At 35.5% G+C, this 16,288-nt stretch overlaps 1 protein-coding gene and 1 long non-coding RNA gene across 5 annotated transcripts in view; both read left to right on the top strand.

Annotated features, from left to right (window-relative positions):
• Positions 1-16,288, top strand: part of LOC110180430 (uncharacterized) — a 117,228-nt gene that overhangs the window by 45,196 nt on the left and 55,744 nt on the right. The gene's annotated exons all lie outside the window — the stretch shown is intronic.
• Positions 1,642-5,324, top strand: LOC147643187 (uncharacterized). Of its 2 annotated transcripts, XR_015272249.1 has the most exons (3): positions 1,642-5,027; positions 5,091-5,163; positions 5,221-5,324. It is a non-coding gene; the product is annotated as an uncharacterized LOC147643187 (long non-coding RNA). The 2 variants fall into 2 exon arrangements; XR_015272248.1 differs by lacking the exon at positions 5,091-5,163 and having other exon boundaries at positions 5,221-5,316.

Below are 16,288 nucleotides of genomic sequence, written 5' to 3'. Positions count from 1 at the left end.
AATTTACTGAGTGAGTTTAGCATATGAAACATTGAATATTCCAATATTCCAATATTCCAATATATGTACCATCGCGACCTATCGATAGTCATGGAAGTACCAGGGGTGGGCTAAAAGCGGAAACGGAAATGGCAACGGCAACGGAAACCGAGGCCAGAGTTTAAGTCGAGGCTAACAAGCTCGGGAAAATCATTCATTCCGCCATTAGCCCTGGGGGAGCGGGATGGGTTTTGGTTGAGTGGGTGGTAAAATTGGGGAAAATGGCCATGGAAATCGTGTGCGTATGTGTGTGTGAATGTATGTGTGTTAATCGCGCCAAAGTTTGTTGCCAATATTGCGAAAAGCCCCAAGGAAAACTGCAACAGCCAACAAACTGTCATATTATTGTGCATATTTATGTACATATATCACCTACCAGGGTAAACATTGTCATACAGAGAGAGAAAAATTGATGAATTCTTAATTAAAGAAATTATTTTACATTTGGAGGCTATTTTAATTTCAGTCAGAAGCTTTTAATGATATGAAGGAGTCATTTCACACCCCATAAAGCATATATATTCTTGATCAGCATCAACAGGCGAATCTTTCTAGCCATTTTAGGGAGAAAAAACATTTTTCCAATTTTTTTTTTAATTTTATAGGGGATTACATCGTCAAAATTGTCAAACAATTTACAAAATTTTGAATTTTTTAAATAATTTAAATGGCGTACGCAGATTTATTAAACTAATAAAAACTTACATAGGGCAGCTTTCCGAATCGAAATTAATGCTGTTTTGGCTTAGTTATACGATTTTTACATTTCGATTAGTCGACGAATTTTTCATATAAAAAAATAGTTAATATTGATTAAAAAATGGTATTATAATTTCAGTCAGAAGCTTCAAACTAATCGAAGATGTCATTTCAGACCCTATAACTCATATATATTATTGATCAGCATTAACAGACGAATCTTTCTAGCTTTATCCGACCAAAATCAATTTTTTTTTTACAAATTTCCCATTTTTTTGGAAAATAAAGGAAAGGGGTTACATCATTAAAATGTGCAAAAATTTGCCAAAAATTTACATTTTTAATGAAGTATGCAGTTTTATTAACCTACTAAAAACTAACATAGGAATGCTTTCCGAATTCAAATTAATGAATTTTTGGCTGAGATATAAGTTTCTTAAGCTTTAATTAATCACTTATTTGATTCTATATCAAATTTCTTGAAGCTGGTTTCTTTCAGTGCACCTGCTCAGTGCTCAATGTGTGTTGTGCCGTCTGCTTGCCTTTCGTATTTATATTGTGTGATATCGTCGACATTTTGTCTTGTAATTAAATTTCCTGTCTCGCTGCGCGCTACACCCACACCTCCCCTTCTCACCCCTCGAGAGGGGAAAACGAAACACCTACTCCCCCCGCCCCTTCTTGCCACACCTTTGACCCCTAACCGCTGGCAATGCGACGACCTACACTCGCATGAAATCAATCGCGGAAGCGTTGAGCTGATTCTCATATATACTCTACCCAGTAACCGGTGAATGCTCGGGGGGAAAATGCCAAGGGAAAATTTGTGGGGGAAAATTCGAGGGGAAAATGTGTGAGTGTGTGTCTGTGAGAGAGGGAAAATAAACTGGGGAGAGGGCCTCAGCAAATATCGCTCATACGCCCCGTAAACTGTTTAAAACTGCATGACAGTTGATTTCACTTGACTTGAGGTGTTGAGGCGAACATGAAAAGAAAAGAGAAAACAGAAGGAGAAGAAAATAAATAAAGGAAAAGGAAAGAGAGTAAAGAGTAAAGAGAGGGAGATATGACAAGGTGGAAGGTCAACAAGCTGCGGCCAAAGTTCAAGCTGGCGGGTTAAGCAAAGATTTACCAACGAAAACGAGAGAGAACCCTCGAAGGAGGAGCAGCATCAGAATGAATCATTGAATTATTGAAGGACTTGGCCAATTGACAGGGAAAAGTACTCTTCCACACACACACTCTGGATGTGTTTGTGTGTACAATTTGAGGTGTAATGAAGCGATTGCCCAATGTAGTTACCGTCAGCATTTAGTGCCATCAATATGTAATGGCAAACCCAATCCCACGGTGGCGGTCACTCCTTACCTTCCTCCGGCTCCCTTGCTCAATAATTGCTCAAGTCATGACTCGAATCGAATTGAATGGAATGGTTGATTCATGATTCATGAGTGGCCCATGAACTAGGTACCCAGAAATCGCTTATGACTTAATAACCAGCCATTTAATTTATGTTATTGCTTTTGGGCATATTTGATGAAAGGGTTGAACTTTACCTAAGAAAATATATACACATTTAAAACATACCCAAGGCTATACACTGACCAAAAAAAATGGCACCCGTTTTAAAGTTCATGCCACCCTTTGATCGATTTTCAATTAAAATTCAGTGGTTTTTTTTACCCCAAAAAGGAAAATCTTTAAACACAAGCAATTTTCCAACTAGCAAAGAGATGGAGAGAGAGAGCGGAGGGATTCCATGCGACCATTAATTAAAGCAATTAAATGGATTTTTCATTTAAATTCAATTGCAGCATCCTTTGGCAGTGTCCTTGCTTGCTCCTCCTCTCATCCTCTCCTCCCCCTTGTACCTGTGAACTTTTCCTCATCTGCTTCTTGCCCGGCAGGACGACACGTGCTTTGGTGCTGGGTCCTTGGAGCTTGGGGGGCGGGCCAAAGTTTTTTTATGGCCTATGCAAACGATCTGGCAAAAGTAATAACATTGCCAAAATCCAGCAAAACAGAAGGAAAAGTAGTAAACAGGACTCGCATTGACATTTAAATGCCGCCTTTAAATTGCAAAATGGCAGGAAAGTTTTTTAAATGTTTCGAGTCAGAAGCAGGGTTTTCCTTTTAACTGAATGGATTTCAGGGTTTGTTTGTATTTTCGAATTAGTTGGATAATAAATGTAATTTTTACATTTTATAAATACATTTATTTAAAGATTTGAGATGATGTTCAAGTAATATCCTTTGAATATCCACAATTAACCCTTAAGTCACGTGCAGGGACTTCCCCCTTTTAAATATCCTTGGTCTCAATGCTGACGACATCCTGCTATAAGGTATAAGGAAGCTGACAAAGCGGATATATACGTATATATATCCACAGACATACATGGCATTATCCTGGCCATTTGGTTGGCAATAAAATTGCGAATGTGAATGGGGAATGGAGAATGGAAAATGGGAATGGGAATGAGACTGGAAATGGGAATGCGAAGCGCTTTAAATGCATTATGGCGAGTGTCATTAAGTACAGTTGTCCCCAAAAGTTGGCCGTAAGAAATTGTGAGAGGCGTGTGCGATTGTAAAACATGCATTAATGTGGCCTACGTGTGCATTCGTCCTTGCACGCACACAGACGCATAGCACACACACAGCACACACACACACACACATTTGCACGTTGGACAATTTTCAATTAATTTGCAGACCAAGAAGGAGGCGTATCCCATCGAAAAATGAAGTGTCTTCGTGGCAACTGACACCAGCAGAAAATGCCAAAGATACGAGTTGTCCTCTTCACACATCTAGCTATATATATATTTATTTATATATTTATTTATATATTTATATATATATCTGAAAATATCGAAATCAATCCATCGATATACAGAGGACAAGTTAGAGTTAGGGAAAAGGTTGATTGAAGATAATTATTTTTATAAATTACTACAAATTTTTGCAAATGGTTAGTTTAAAGAAAATGTAGCACATATCATAAAAATATATATGTATAGATATATATTTCGATATGTATATTCTTTATATACATTTTTATTTCCTTTTTTTTATATTTTGTTTTATTTTTCTGTTTATTTTAATATATTTCAATGGATTTCTCAATTTCTCTACATATTTCCATAAATATATATATCTATATTTCCCTATTTTCCTATTTATTTCACTGCATATCGATATACTGCGATAGTTTTGCATACATTTTCGATATTATTACGCTCACCTCTAGCGCTCACCAGCTCCCATGCTGAAGCTGTCAGAATGGTGGACTTCCGTCTTTTTTGCCGATGAAACGCCGCCATTGCGGCGGAAGTTGTGCGGTAAATGCATCTGCATCGATGCACACCCCCACCCCCCTTTCATCCAATTTTCCCCTTTAGAAAAAGCATCCCCCCCTCCTCCTCAAAAACACACACACACACACACACACCTGACACAGAGACCCTTTAGAGGGTGTGCCGGCGACGCGTTGTTTGCGCGCTTGGTCAGTCATAATGAATATTCATATGATTAAGGGATTTAACCCGCTTGTAATTGAATTACCCCAAAAGAATTTAAAAATAAAACCCAATTTAAAATGACGTACGCAACGTAATGAGTTAATGAGGAAATTGCCAGGCTCATTAAGGCTCCAAAGAGCAAAGCAAAAAAAAAAAAATAAATTAAATGAAATAAAATCAAAAATAATCAAATGGGAAAGGGAAAGAAAAAGTTATGGTTAAGTAAATACATAGAGGCAGAAAAATCAAAATAAATACAAGGAATTTAAGAAAATGACACACAAATAAAATATCATTCAATCAAAGTAGGCCAATACTATGGCAAGATATGTAACGCCTTTGCCATGACTCTAGTGTTTCTCATTCAAAGTCAAGTCGCTCTACTGAAAACACATTAGTATTACCTTGTGCTCAAATCAAAACAAATTTTTGGAATAGTAAACAAAAATATCTATATTATTTTAAATATCTAAAATAAATACAATTAACTCGGAAAGACACAAAATGGACCATTTTGGTGTACCCACAAGTGTAAATCGTCATGTCCTCCGGGCCGTGAACTTTTTAACAAACATCGAGAATTTCCCTGCCGCTCTGCCGGATGATATCGAGGCTCAGGTGAAATATACCATGCGCTACCTCAAACCCATTGACGATGTGGAAAATGTTATTAAACAATCAGTGGAGACTTTAGCCGGCATAGGTTTCCTAAAGAAGCTCGGAGGGGGTTACACAATCAACTTCCCAGAAGATGACGAACTTATGGTAATCATTATTAATATATGTATCGAGTTATAAGCATTATATTTGTTTAAATGTTATTTTTAGGAAGAATAATCAAGAGGACGTAACTTTTGAATTGTTAAAAATTGTTTTATTCAAAATTCACAAGATGTTCAAAGTTTGTAGCCTTTTTTCAATTATGAACTCTTTAATTTGAAAAGATTTTTTTTAACAGATTCAAGTCCTGGAAACTGGTCCTAAATTTATCAAGTAACTTTCAATAATTGAACAAGAAATATCCGACCATAAATTGGTCTACTAAATTATATGTTAATAGCCGTGCTTTCAATAATTGAACAAGAAATATTCGACCAACGATTGGTCTACTAAATTATATGTGTTAAAAGCAGTATTTTGTCATAAAGGATATTTCAACAGAATTCTTAAGTAAAGCTACGGGGTCTTGAGACAATCTGCTCCTAAAAGTGGCACCTAAATCTATCAAGTAATAAAACAAATTCAATAATGGATAACAGGAAAGACTGCCAGCAATTCGTCTCCTAAATTAAATGTTAGTATGAGTATTTTGTCGCAAAGGACACTTCAAGAGGATTAATAAATAGCCAACAGCCACGGAGGCTTGGGAATCTGCTCCTAAAGTCAGGTTCCCTAAATGTATTAAATGTTTATCAAAATAATTAGAATAAAAATACTCGTTTTAAAGTAGACCAACTATTAGTTTAAAGGATATAACAATAAGCATCAGAAAAGTGAAGGCTGCCACTTGCCATCTGCCTTTGGATTACTTAACGGTCATTTGGCCCATTTTGTGTTGGCCCACATTGCTGGTGACAAATGTAAATTTGGATTTGGCCAACAACTCTATTACCCAATAGCTTTCCCGCTCTCCCCCCTCTCCGCTCTCGCTCTCGCTCTCTCTCTCTCTCTCTCTCTCTCTCTCTCTCTCTCTCTCTCTCTCTGTTAGCCAGCTTCGGGCTTTTCGCCAGGCCTGTAATTGAAAAGCGTCCGCTGCTAATTGACTGGTCGAGTGACTGGCTGAGAAGCACACATGGAAACACTTTCCACCGCCCACAATTTACTCTCCCAACCACTTTGGCCTCTACTGTGAGCAAAAGAAATTGTCTTGCCACGAACACACATTTAAAATGCGCGAAAATAAAATGAAATTAAACTAAAGGAAATCAGGGGGGAGGCTATGATAGACTTCAAAGCTGGTCAAATTGTTTATAAATATTTTCAAAGGCAATTGAATGTAGTAAATCAATGATACAAGCTTATAAAAGTACCTGCTACCCTGTAAATAGCAAATAAACAGAACGACCAACTTTAATCCCCATTCAACTTTAGCCGCAAGTCAAATCATTTGCTGTATTTTCACTTCCTGTAATATATAATATATCCCTCGAAAGCTGCCAAAGCGATGAAAACTCTTTGACTTTAAAAGTTTCAAACAGTTTTTCTAAAAAATATATAGGTCTCTTTTTAATATAAATATGAATTTAATGTGAAATAAATTATAGCTATACAACAAATGGTAATCAAAGCTAGTGTTAATTAAGGAAAAAATTATTATTGGTGATACACATATACATAAATGTTCTTAAATTATATTACTATATATTATAGCATTTTAATTAATTAAAAAAAGATGATTTTAAAGTAAATGCAGTGTGACCTTGCCACTTAAAGTGTCCTAAAGCTAGGACATTTAAATGCTGGTGAGATGTGACCTTGCTACACGAATTGTTTTTAAATTTAACGAATTAACTAAGAACCTTGGATCAATATAGGGATAAAGACTTTTTAGTAAATGTTATTTCAGCTGAAATTGCTTCTTTATTTTAATATACATTTTATATATATATTTATTTTGTGTTAAATCCTTATTTTCCAAACCTTAAACTCTGGCTCTGCATTCTACTACTTTGAATTTGTGTGTGAACTGGAACATGTTAACTAGTGTGTGTGTGTGTTTGGTTGTGTTTGGGTGTGTGTGTATGCTTGTTCTTGGCCTTCTGGGTTTTTGGCTTTTGTCTGACGGCGGCGAGACTTCAACTGCGAGCAATATTGAGTGAATTTTTTTCTCCATCCTCTTGATTTTTTTTTGTTTGGCATTTTTTCATTCGAATTTCTCCGTCTTTCTTGTTCTTGTTTTTTTGTTATATTTTTTTTCTTTGTCCCTTTTTTTTCCTTCGTCCTTTTGTTTTGTTTTATATATGTTTTTTTGTTGTTGTTGTTGTTGTTTTCAGCGGAATGTCAGAGATAGTGGACTGGTCAGGGGTTAAGGGTATATACGATGTATCTGCTGGCATCTGCCAGAAGGCGTTAAGTGTTTGAATTTAGTTAGTGGCAAAAGGGATTCTGTTTCTCTCTTTTTCTTTTTATTTTCTTTTCTTTTCTTTTCCCTTTAGCCTGTTGCCATCAATTGAATTTACTGCGATTTATTGTTATGGCATTTGGCACACACACACAAATACACACACTCAGCCAGACAGTTATGCGGCTGTTTATCCCTTTTCCCCGGTAGCCATACATGGCGTATACGTAATATTTTCCAAGGGGAGAATAAGAAGCCTTTGATGAGGCATAGTGAGTGGAAGAGAGAAACCCATTGTTCTTTATTGAGGAAAACTAGCTTGTTTTCTTGTTGGTTTTTCCTTTTTTGGGGTAAATCAACTCAAGCCAACTCATTGCGCAATTTAGCAGCTCGATGCACTTGCAGCTATAAGGAAGGAAGCAAGGAAGGAAGGAAGAAAGCCAGGCAGGACTTGATGGTGGTGGTGTTGCATCTATCATAAATACACGCTAGATGCGATTTATGGCCAAAACTTAAAATCACCAAAACCAAGTGCCCCAAAGTGGATAAGCTAATGGGCAAAAGGATGAAGAGAAGCGAAGGAGTAGAGTTTCATCCGTTGAGAGGGACAAATGGTGAAGACGAGACGTTGAGTTGAGTTGTGAGAAATTGTGGGGGTTACTTTCGGGGTCACAAAACGAGCCTAAAAGCGTTTCGGGAGGGGATGCTGTAGAGAAACGGAAAAGCGGAAAAGCGGGGTTAGAACGAATGCAAAAACTATGCCGGAAATACGTGCTTAGCATGCAAAGGCACAACAACAGGAGACGGATGAACAGACATAGACACACACACACGGACGAGCACACACACACACACACAGATACTGGCAGACAGTCGGTGGGTGGAGGAGGAGGCTGTGTGTGCGTGTGTGTGTGCTCACCAATACCTATGCACAAGGCACAGACACAGACGCACACATGTGGCATATAAACCGCTTAACAATGCCACTTCCGCTTTTGGCATGCGGTTGCCCCAATGCACACCGTGCACAGTGGGACGGAAAATGATTGTTTTATATTTTGTAAAAATATTTGGAAACATATATCTTTGATTTGCTTATAAGAAAAAAGGGTTCCTAGTTGGTTAATATTTATTTGACTTATATTTATTATTCTTATATATTGACTTTAATTTTTAAAGCTTTAATTGCTTATGAGGTACAAAAAAGGTACATTGTTGGGTAAAATTTTTTTCTATTTCTTATAAATATATTTATTTATATTTATTACATTTATTTTACTTCCTAAAAACGAGTCCAGCTTTCTAAATATTTTTGGAAGAAAGGGCAATAGATTTTATTTGCTAAACACGAATACAAGTTCTGAGATGATTCTTCACAATATATATTATTTGAGAAATTGGTATTATTTGCTAATGAAAATGTTCTAATAAGACACATATATTAAATAAATTTTTAATATATATTAAATTTATATTTAATATATAATATATATAATATTATTTTCTATAATGCTCTATGTGTAATATAGTATTTTCTTTTGGTTTACCAAAATCATTTATCTCAATACATTTTCAAAAATAGAGAAGGAACTGTATGAGTTTCGGTATTCTTGAAAGTTTTTATCATGTGGCATTTTCTGATTAAGGAGTTATACTTTTCATAAAAAACATAATTTTACAAATTTATTTCCCAAATTCAACCAAATTCAATGGAACATTGTAAGCCCAGAAAATGTTAATGAATTTTTAAGTCAATTATTTAAACACAAATCTACCAGACTTTCACCTTATAAATTATAACAAATAATACTAATACTATATATTAAAGTTTAATATAATAATTTCAGGTGAAAAACTTTAAAACTTAGGTGCACAGTAGGTTTTGTTTCCAGGGGGTGTTATGCCTTAATTTCGGTGGCCACTGTTCCGTGTTTTCTCTTCGGTTAGAGACGTCAGTTGCTGAATTGTGGCTGCTTTTGTTGTTGTTGTTGCTGCCATTGTTGTTGTTTATGTTACTCACGCTTTTTGTGCACACACATACACACGCACACATACATTAAACGAGAGGGATTTTCGGGGCATACAAGAGCAGCGAAAATTTTCCACATTTTCACAGAGTTGAGCCAGCCTACAACGCTGATGTCGCCTCGGCTTATGCAATCATTTTTTTGTTTCTGTTTTTTGTTTGTCATTGCTTAGTGATATTTTGTGGAGTTTGAATTTGAATTTGAGTTTGGTTTGTTTTTTTTTGTTGCTTTTTTGGGCCTCATAAATAAGCATTTTCTTTGTCTCAATGTCAGAATTATTTCCATTACATTAGTAACAGCAGAAGAGCATCTGTTTAGGATTGTCCCCCCTGAGTTTCCGCTTGAATTGGTAAAACAAACCATGTTTTTGGTTTGCTTCTTTGGTTTTATGGGTTAATATTAAAGCCAGAACTAGAGGTAATTAATATTAATTAGTTTTTAAGAAAGTTGTAAGTGTTTAAAGCGGAAGTAAAAGCAAAGAAGAAGTTATAGAAAGTCTATAAAGAGTTTAAGAACCTAAGCTATATATTTCTTTATTAAATACTAAATTAAATAAATTTATAGTTTAATTTAGGTATAATTTTATATTCCGTGGCTTCTTTTTTATTGAGAATTATAAATAATTCCGCCCATAATTTGATGGCTGGCTTCGTCTTCTTAGTTTTGGCAATAGTTATTCTTACTGCCTGCGGTCATAGTTTTCGGTTTGTTGATTTTAAAGTTATAAATCTTGAATGCAATTTCCTTATTGTTGCTACGCCCCCTCTCCCCTCCGCCACCCCACTTCTCAAAGAGTCAAACTTTCGACCCCCCCTTGACAGGCCACTGAATGTTTAATGAGCAAATATTTGTGCCAAACATTGAACAAGAAGAAGTGCCACCTCAGCAAATGGGGAAGAGGGGTTGGGTTGGTAGAAAGGGGTTTTCCTCCCTCCGCCCCCACCTGTAAACAATAAGCAGATTGAGGCATTTGTGGCATAAGTTATTCATAAAACCACCTCGTCTCCTGTCCCCTGTCCTCCCCCCCAAAAGGCTTTCAACTTAACTTCCAGAACGCCACTTGAACTAATTCCCAAATATTAGCTAAACAAACTTCTTTGCAAAACTTTCAAACGGTGTGTGTGTGTAAGTGACCGGCAAAAATCAAAGTCAGAACCCCTTTTTCCACCCCTCTTCTGGGACGCCACTGTGTCACCTCAACCGCAATTGCCGCAAAAGCACACAAACACACATATGTACATACATTTGAGATTTTTAGCAATTAAGAAAATTCGAAATATATATTTGCAGAAAGCCAGCTAAGGCAGGGGCGGCGGCGGCCTATTGAATTATTAAACATATGGAAAGGGGGAGCCAAGGGAGGAGAACTTTTGCGGGGGGTAAAGGGAAATAGTGAAAGTCTCGTAGCAAATATTTGCATGCAACACTTGCTTACATTAAACAAACTTGAACGCACACCAAACACACAAACACACACACACACACACAGGTTGCAGCAACCTCAGGGCCTCACCCTCAAACAAACCCCCTACGTAGACACACTCGCACACACACACACACCTCTCTCCTGATCAGTGTTGCCCCAAATAAAAAATCAGCTTCAAAATTACCCAAAGGTAAAAGCTGGAAAATAGGGGGAAATATAATATAAAAAAACAAGAAAGGATATATAATATAAAAAACATTGAAATTCGATCACTAGAAATTAATACAATCTAAATTATATATATAATTATGTTAAAAAACAATAAAGTAACAACTGTTTTTATTTCATTAGCTTTTTTCTCCATTTTTAACGATCGTTTGTATGGCAACTATATGATATAGTAGTCTGATTTTCATTTAATTTAAAATTTAACACACAATTCTAGAAAAATATAAAATGGCTATATTTCAAATTTTATCAAAATCTGTTGAAAACTGGAAAAGTTTTCTTTTTTTTTAAGATTTTCCTATCGTTCCTATGGCAGCTATATATATGTATATATATAGTCCACCGATTCTCCATGCTCCGACTTATGTACTAGTAAAATTATAAAGCAGAATAACTCCATAGTTTCATTCAAATAGCTTAAATTTGTTCCGAAGCGTATCTCGCACATCTGTGCTATGATTCCCAACTAGTTTTAACCTCCCCGGAACGAAGTGACTGCTGCCGGCCACGTCTCAGATATGTGTTGTGTTACAAAAGTTGCAAGTCATTGTTTACAAGTGTTCAAAGTTAGTAACTGATAGTACATACAAACTTACTGGTACTGGATACTTACTGATCATTGTTAATTACTGATCATAGATACTTACTGATCAGAGTTACTTACTGGTTATAGATACTTACTGTTCAGAGTTACTTACTGCTCATAGAAACTTACTGATCATAGTTAATTATTGGTCATAGTTAATTACTGATCATAGTTCTATAAATCGTCCGATTGTTCCTATGTCAGCTATATATATGTATATATATATAGTCCACCGATTCGCCGTGTTCCGACTTATACAGTAGTAAAATTATATAGATGAATAACTTCATAGTTTCATTCAAATAGCTTGCCCTTGAATTTGCTAAAAAACAAATCTCGCCCATGTGTGCTATGATTCCCAACTAGTTCAAACCTCCCCGGAACGAAGTGACTGCTGCCGGCCACGTCTCAGATATGTGTTGTGTTACAAAAGTTGCAAGTCATTGTTTACAAGTGTTCAAAGTTAGTAACTGATAGTACATACAAACCTACTGGTACTGGATACTTACTGATCATTGTTAATTACTGATCATAGATACTTACTGATCAGAGTTACTTACTGGTTATAGATACTTACTGTTCAGAGTTACTTACTGCTCATAGAAACTTACTGATCATAGTTAATTATTGGTCATAGTTAATTACTGATCATAGTTCTATAAATCGTCCGATTGTTCCTATGTCAGCTATATATATGTATATATATATAGTCCACCGATTCGCCGTGTTCCGACTTATACAGTAGTAAAATTATATAGATGAATAACTTCATAGTTTCATTCAAATAGCTTGCTCTTGAATTTGCTCAAAAACAAATCTCGCCCATGTGTGCTATGATTCCCAACTAGTTTTAACCTCCCCGGAACGAAGTGACTGCTGCCGGCCACGTCTCAGATATGTGTTGTGTTACAAAAGTTGCAAGTCATTGTTTACAAGTGTTCAAAGTTAGTAACTGATAGTACATACAAACTTACTGGTACTGGATACTTACTGATCATTGTTAATTACTGATCATAGATACTTACTGATCAGAGTTACTTACTGGTTATAGATACTTACTGTTCAGAGTTACTTACTGCTCATAGAAACTTACTGATCATAGTTAATTATTGGTCATAGTTAATTACTGATCATAGTTCTATAAATCGTCCGATTGTTCCTATGTCAGCTATATATATGTATATATATATAGTCCACCGATTCGCCGTGTTCCGACTTATACAGTAGTAAAATTATATAGATGAATAACTTCATAGTTTCATTCAAATAGCTTGCCCTTGAATTTGCTCAAAAACAAATCTCGCCCATGTGTGCTATGATTCCCAACTAGTTCAAACCTCCCCGGAACGAAGTGACTGCTGCCGGCCACGTCTCAGATATGTGTTGTGTTACAAAAGTTGCAAGTCATCGTTTACAAGTGTTCAAAGTTAGTAAATGATCTTACTTATTGATCATGGTTAATTACTGATCATATATACTTAATGTTCAGAGCTACTTAATGTTCATTGATACTTACTGATCAGAGTTACTTACTGGTCACAGATTCTTACTGATCTTAGTTAATTACTGATCCTAGATACTTACTGTTCAGAGTTACTTACTGGTCATAGATACTTACTGATCATAGTTAATTATTGGTCATAGTTAATTACTGGTCATACTTTTATAAATCGTCCGATTGTTTCTATGTCAGCTATATATATGTATATATATATAGTCCACCGATTCGCCGTATTCCGACTTATACAGTAGTAAGTTATATAGATGAATAACTTCATAGTTTCATTCAAATAGCTTGCTCTTGAATTTGCTCAAAAACAAATCTCGCCCATGTGTGCTATGATTCCCAACTAGTTCAAACCTCCCCGGAACGAAGTGACTGCTGCCGGCCACGTCTCAGATATGTGTTGTGTTACAAAAGTTGCAAGTCATTGTTTACAAGTGTTCAAAGTTAGTAAATGATCTTACTTATTGATCATGGTTAATTACTGATCATATATACTTAATGTTCAAAACTACTTAATGTTCATTGATACTTACTGATCAGAGTTACTTACTGGTCACAGATTCTTACTGATCTTAGTTAATTACTGATCCTAGATACTTACTGTTCAGAGTTACTTACTGGTCATAGATACTTACTGATCATAGTTAATTATTGGTCATAGTTAATTACTGATCATAGTTCTATAAATCGTCCGATTGTTCCTATGTCAGCTATATATATGTATATATATATAGTCCACCGATTCGCCGTGTTCCGACTTATACAGTAGTAAAATTATATAGATGAATAACTTCATAGTTTCATTCAAATAGCTTGCCCTTGAATTTGCTCAAAAACAAATCTCGCCCATGTGTGCTATGATTCCCAACTAGTTCAAACCTCCCCGGAACGAAGTGACTGCTGCCGGCCACGTCTCAGATATGTGTTGTGTTACAAAAGTTGCAAGTCATCGTTTACAAGTGTTCAAAGTTAGTAAATGATCTTACTTATTGATCATGGTTAATTACTGATCATATATACTTAATGTTCAGAGCTACTTAATGTTCATTGATACTTACTGATCAGAGTTACTTACTGGTCACAGATTCTTACTGATCTTAGTTAATTACTGATCATAGATACTTACTGTTCAGAGTTACTTACTGCTCACAGAAACTTACTGATCATAGTTAATTATTGGTCATAGTTAATTACTGGTCATACTTTTATAAATCGTCCGATTGTTTCTATGTCAGCTATATATATGTATATATATATAGTCCACCGATTCGCCGTATTCCGACTTATACAGTAGTAAGTTATATAGATGAATAACTTCATAGTTTCATTCAAATAGCTTGCCCTTGAATTTGCTCAAAAACAAATCTCGCCCATGTGTGCTATGATTCCCAACTAGTTCAAACCTCCCCGGAACGAAGTGACTGCTGCCGGCCACGTCTCAGATATGTGTTGTGTTACAAAAGTTGCAAGTCATCGTTTACAAGTGTTCAAAGTTAGTAAATGATCTTACTTATTGATCATGGTTAATTACTGATCATATATACTTAATGTTCAGAGCTACTTAATGTTCATTGATACTTACTGATCAGAGTTACTTACTGGTCACAGATTCTTACTGATCTTAGTTAATTACTGATCATAGATACTTACTGTTCAGAGTTACTTACTGCTCACAGAAACTTACTGATCATAGTTAATTATTGGTCATAGTTAATTACTGGTCATACTTTTATAAATCGTCCGATTGTTTCTATGTCAGCTATATATATGTATATATATATAGTCCACCGATTCGCCGTATTCCGACTTATACAGTAGTAAGTTATATAGATGAATAACTTCATAGTTTCATTCAAATAGCTTGCTCTTGAATTTGCTCAAAAACAAATCTCGCCCATGTGTGCTATGATTCCCAACTAGTTCAAACCTCCCCGGAACGAAGTGACTGCTGCCGGCCACGTCTCAGATATGTGTTGTGTTACAAAAGTTGCAAGTCATCGTTTACAAGTGTTCAAAGTTAGTAAATGATCTTACTTATTGATCATGGTTAATTACTGATCATATATACTTAATGTTTAGAGCTACTTAATGTTCATTGATACTTACTGATCAGAGTTACTTACTGGTCACAGATTCTAAGTGATCTTAGTTAATTACTGATCATAGATACTTACTGTTTAGAGTTACTTACTGGTCATAGATACTTACTCGGCAGAGTTACTCAATGTTCATTGATACTTAATGTTCATAAATAATTATTAATTAACAGACGTTTCTCAGGAATTTGTATATTATTATTATAATATAATATAGCATTCCTATTTTCATAAAACTTTAAATGAAATTGTATAATAATAAAGGTAAGCTTTCAATCAAATAAGATAGAAATATGTTAAAAACAAATATTAATATACAAAAATAGAAAATCCTTGATGAAAATGTACCCCCTTAAATTAAATTTCTCTTCAAATAACCACAAGGAGATTTTCCCACCAAACTGACAGCAATGTGACTGTGGACAGCATACATATATAACTATGTTTATATATACATATATCTCAGCGATAATTAAGCACACATTATGAACGCTCATCTGGGCATCGCATTCACATGGACGAGTATTCCCCTGTGGGTGCTCTGTGCCTCATGTCCTGTGCCCCCGCTAGCCGGTGTTTGTGGCATATATAATGTTGCCCAGTTTTGGCCAGGATATATGTTTGTGTGTGTGTGTGTGTGTGTATATATATCCTCTGCACTGACCGTGACACGTGAAGGGGTCCTGTAGCTCATTCACTTTCGCGAGCATTCAAGTCAACGCGCGCATTGCGGCGCTCAAATGACCCAGAAACCGATTTTAGGGCTTAAAATAAAAGAAGAGATCATGAGTTTACAGAATTAACTAGTACTAGCATTGATTTCTTATAAAATTTTGAGATATTTTATGGGAAATTATGGGAATTTATGAAAGAAAAGGAATATTTGTAAGCCTAAACTTGAGGGAAATTTAATTTGCAATTTGAAGGCAACTAAAAAGGGCTTAAAAATATATTATATTCCATCAAAAAACGATATACATTTTCTTTGGAAAAAAGAGGATAGTATCATAGTTTACATTTTTTAAGAAATAGAAAACTTAAAGCAAATTTAATTTAAAAGAAGGTTTAAAGATCATATGAAAGTTCCTTTATTTT

This window comes from Drosophila serrata, unplaced genomic scaffold, assembly GCF_035046125.1.
Source record: "Drosophila serrata isolate PLE 108 unplaced genomic scaffold, ASM3504612v1 contig_276, whole genome shotgun sequence".
Lineage (NCBI taxonomy): Eukaryota > Metazoa > Arthropoda > Insecta > Diptera > Drosophilidae > Drosophila > Drosophila serrata.
Note: the sequence above shows the minus strand (reverse complement) of the source record. Positions and strands in the feature narration are given on the sequence as shown.